The 5000-nt window shown below is 41.1% G+C and overlaps 1 protein-coding gene across 8 annotated transcripts in view; it reads right to left on the reverse strand.

The window, feature by feature from the left end:
- Positions 1 to 5000, reverse strand: part of LOC122252127 (uncharacterized) — a 302966-nt gene that overhangs the window by 46853 nt on the left and 251113 nt on the right. The gene's annotated exons all lie outside the window — the stretch shown is intronic.

The raw sequence follows: 5000 nt of genomic DNA on the forward strand, positions 1-5000 counted from the left end.
CAAGCAGAAACACAACAACCACATGCAAAGTAATACCGTGCATCCTTCGTCACTCCACTCCTAAAAGGAAACCGAGACTGCGACGACAGATAAAAGCCACTTTTTCTCCCGCTGTCTTCAACTCACTCTTGTTATCGAGTGGATCGAGTGACAGCCAGGATGTCATGCCAAGGTGAGTGATATGTCACGTCCCCGAGTCTATTTGTCAGACAAACTTCCTGTGAACTTTCCTGTCATCCTATTGGGGAGACTCCACCTCCTTCTTCCTTCGCCCCCTTCCCCTATCCTCTTCCCCTGCCTCTATTCCCTCTCCCTCCTACCACTTCCCCTATCCCCCTCTCCTTTCTACCCCTATCTTCTCTCCCTCTTACCACTCCTCCTATCCCCTATCCCCTATCCCCTATCACACTCCTACCTATTCTACTCCTTTATCCCCTCCTCTTCTTTCTCGTCCTCTATCCCACCTCCACCTATTCCTTTTGTCACACCCTCGTGTTATCCTGTGTCGATGAAGGGGCTCTTTGCCTTCTCAAGGATAACGTTGGGATTAAAATGTCTCTCTCTTTCCCTTTCTCCCTTTCTCACTCACTCACTCACTCACTCACTCACTCTCTCTCTCTCTCTCCCTCTCTTTCACTCATTCACTCACTCAGTCATTCACTCACTCAGTCATTCACTCACTCAGTCATTCACTCACTCAGTCATTCACTCACTCACTCACTCTACTCACCGACCTGTGTGACACGAGCATCCTTGGAACTCGAGCTTACCTGTTGGGAAAAAGAAATAATTGCAATTACTGTAATTTTCATAATTATGGTCATAATTCAGTTAGAAATTAATTACATGGGTTCCTGTCCCCCCTTTATCACGCAGAATAACTTTAATGATTATGATAAAAACAGGATGACAACAGTGATCGTAGCAACAATGATGATAACGTCATAAGCTACAGCAACAATAACAATGATGATGATAACAGTAATAATAATAACAGCAATAATATTAACAATAAAAACTATAATATTGATGTTATTGTTATTACCAATAACAAATATAGTATAATGATAATGATCCTTATATCAACATCAATCGTAATGATTATAATAATAATAATAATAATGATAATAATAACGATAATAACAATAATAACAATGACAACAATAAAAATAAAGATAGGTAACAAATACAAAACAATAACCATATTAATAATTAATAAAAAAACAAAAGAAGCATTACCAAAAATAAATGCAGGAAGGAAATACAAGCCGCATAAAAAAAATTGAAATCAAAACTAAACGCGAGTACAAAGAAAGTAAAACAATCGTCAACATACAAACAAACAGGCAACAACAACAACAACAGCAGCAGCAACAACAACAGCACCGAAGTATTTTCTAGACCAATTACGGATTTTGGATTTCGCCGCCATGAGATTATCCAGTGCAATGATACTATAATTATTATAATTAACATAATAAGGCAATTAACCTTTGATGCCTTTTTTGAGGGTAGGGGAGGGGAGGAGGGCTATGGATTGGGGGAAGGGGGAGAGAGAAGGGGAGAGGGGGATGGAAAAGGGAGGTGGAGGAACAAGAGAGGAATGAGGAAAGGGAAAGGGGGGAGGGGAATAGAAAAGGTGCGAGGAGGGGGAAAGGGGGGAGGTAGGTAGGAGGAAGGGGAAAGGAGGGGAGGGGGGAAGGGAGGAAGGGGAAAGGAGGGGAGGGGGGAAGGGAGGATTGAGGAAGAGGAAAGGGTGGGGGGGAGGAGGAGGGAGGGATAGGAAGGGGCGTCGTCTGGCAAAACCGCTAATGACATACCGGGTCTCCATATATATAGGGGACGCGGCTCAATCGATTGTGTTCTGTTTTTGTTTAGTAAAAATACATTAATATATGAAATTCTTAACACCCACCCACACTACCCCCCATACTCCCCACACACACGCACACAAGCCATCAAAAAGCCAGGCAGCATATTTTGTGCCAATTGTCTGCCCAATGGCTTTTCTGCTCCCCATAATAGAAGTTTTCAAAAACACATTAAGTCAAACGTTAGCAATTAGTTTAACCTTTTGCTATTAGGAATGTTTACTCTTCAAACCCTCCGCAGTACTAAAATGGAGTCTAATTATAGTATCTTTGGATGGGCCAATAGTATAATAGCATGTTATAAATAATATTCACATAGCATGAATGGGATTTGTGTCCGTGTGCGTGCGTTTATGCTCGTATGTGCATTCTTGCACACATAATTACTCCCAGCACCGAGAAACCGCTTGCAAACAATGCGGTCTCTCCCGCGCCAGTCACGGGCAACAATGGGTAGTCTCCCCCTCCCCCCACCCGCCCCCCTCAACCAAGGCAGGTCGTCCCAGACCGGTAATAACAGGTAACATTCCTTTACGACCCCACGTGGCAGTACCTGGCCACGCCCCCTAGCGGTGCCCAGCTGAGACTCCGGTTGCTCCTTCCTTCGACCCGTTTTCGTTTTTTCTCTCTCCTGTTCTCATGTCTCTCTCTCTAATTTCCTACATCATTTCTATTCCTAAATATTTTTCTTTATCTGCAATCCGGCTCCTCTGATCTCATCCTTTCCTTTTCTCTTATTTCTATCTGTATATTTGTTTTCGATTAGTTCTGCGCACCATTTTCTATTTCCTTAAATATTCCTCTCACATGAGCCTATTACGTTTTCTCTGGTCTCCCTACTCCCGTTTCCCATTTTCATCTATTATATCTATTTTTCCGAGTTCCCATTTTCTGTATCCGTTTTCTAGTGAAACGAGAAGCATCCAGAACTACAGCAAAACCTACAAAAATATATGCATATGAGAGCTCAAATGAATGAACAGGAAGTTACGAACACGTGAGAGATGAAAGTGTTGATGATGGCAAAAGTGAAAACAAAATAGCATAGGCAGTAATAGCAGTCAGTCGGCGGCGTCGGCCATTAGAACAAATCGCTGCGGTTATGAAACCCCGAAATGGGAAATAAAAGACATAATCGTTGAACATCTTCGAGGAACTCAAAAGGGAAAAGCGAAATAAAAAAAGAAGTGTAAAACATGCCGTCTAGATGGCGTAATAACCAAGTATTCGGATGAGATAAAAAATTGTCATCGAATTCAAAATCTCCCGTTAAGCTTAACACTTTCCCGCCATTTCGCATTTCCTGCTGAATCTAGCGGTTTGGTACGCTAGCCTATAATAAAACAAGCTCTTTCTCACCCAAGAAGAACAAACACGTTCTTTACTAATGTTCCAACGATTTACGAGAGAAAATAAAAGCAGTAACACACAATTTCCCGTTTCGCACGTTCCTGCTAGCTTTCATTTCCTGCAAAATCCAGTAGTTTTCGATCTTCAGCCTGTAATAAAACATCTTTCGTTCACCCATTACCGAGTGTATCATAATTTCGATACAAACGAATGAATTATTTTACTGATACAGATCTTAGGCAATAGAGAGCATAGAGAAAATACCCGTTTCGCACTTTCCTGTTACCTCTCGAGTCCTGCTAGGCTTAAATCTAATACAAAGGAGCCATTTTCTCATAACGATGTTGTGGTGTGTAATCTGACTTCGACACAAAGATCTCTCTCTCACTTTTCCCCTAAATTCGACCCTCCCGCCTCTCTCTCTCTCTCTCTCAATGCCTACCTCTTCTTTTCTGGTCTACCTTTTCTTTCCCTGTTTACATCTTTCCTCGTCTACCTCTCCTCTCTTTCTCTCTCTTATCTTTCACTCTCTCTCTCTCTCTCTCACACACACACACACACACACACACACACACACACACACACACACACACACACACACACACACACACACACACACCTCCATTCGTGATCAAGATTAAGCGAGGAATTTCAAAACAGCGAGACAACAAAACGGCGGAAAAAGCGCTATTGTGTCGCTAAAACGAGCGGAAGTTATAAACTACCGACTTGCTTCATCGAGAACCGAGCTTTTTGCATCAGGAGTTTTGGCCTTCAAACAAAAGGTCTAAGAGTCATGAAAATACAAAAATCGCTATTTGTTACAAGGCTGCTACTGCCACGTGCCTTATCATCGTCGTAACAATAACAATAATGATGATGATGATAATGATGATGACGATGATAAACTAGAAGTGCTAGTAGTATTAGTAGTTACAATAGTAGCAGTAATAGTAATAGTAGTTACAGTAGTAGCAGTAATAGTAGTTACAGTAGTAGTAATAGTAGTTACAGTAGCAGCAGTATTAGTAATAGTAGTTACAGTAGTAGCAGTAGTAATAATAATAGTCATAGTAGTAGCAGTATTAATAATAGTAGTTACAGTAGTAGTAATAGTAGTTATAGTAGCAGTATTAATAACAGTAGTTACAGTAATAGTAATAGTTACAGTAGTAGCAGTATTAATAATAGTTACAGTAGTAGCAATAGTAGTTACAGTAGTAGCAGTAGTAATAATAGTCATAGTAGTAGCAGTATTAATAATAGTAGTTACAGTAGTAGTAATAGTAGTTATAGTAGCAGTATTAATAACAGTAGTTACAGTAACAGTAATAGTTACAGTAGTAGCAGTATTAATAATAGTTACAGTAGTAGCAATAGTAGTTACAGTAGTAGCAGTAATAATAATAGTCACAGTAGTAGGAGCAACAATCCCACCAAGACCTGTAATCCCCTGAGGTACGCGAGCGTGTCAGCTGCAATAGCAAGCGCGCGGGGCCGAGCGACCAGGGCAGCTCATCAGCGGCGCCGTGATTAAAACTGCGGCGCCGCTTGCGTTTTGATGATCATATTATGTTAATGACTGTCCATGAACTCGGTTGATTTAGAGCCCGCGTCCTCTCAATAATTTCCTCAAGGTTAATTACCTTCACGATCTAAATTCCGCGACACACCTTCCCCGCTTTCGACATCGGATAAGATCACTTTCTCATACACACGCTTAAGTTTTCTTTTCTCTCGTTCTTTTCTGTGTTCTAATTACTTTCTCATGCTATACCT

The sequence above is a fragment of the Penaeus japonicus genome, unplaced genomic scaffold (assembly GCF_977035675.1).
Source record: "Penaeus japonicus unplaced genomic scaffold, GWHDUDI00000001_assembly GWHDUDI00000020, whole genome shotgun sequence".
NCBI classification, from domain to species: domain Eukaryota; kingdom Metazoa; phylum Arthropoda; class Malacostraca; order Decapoda; family Penaeidae; genus Penaeus; species Penaeus japonicus.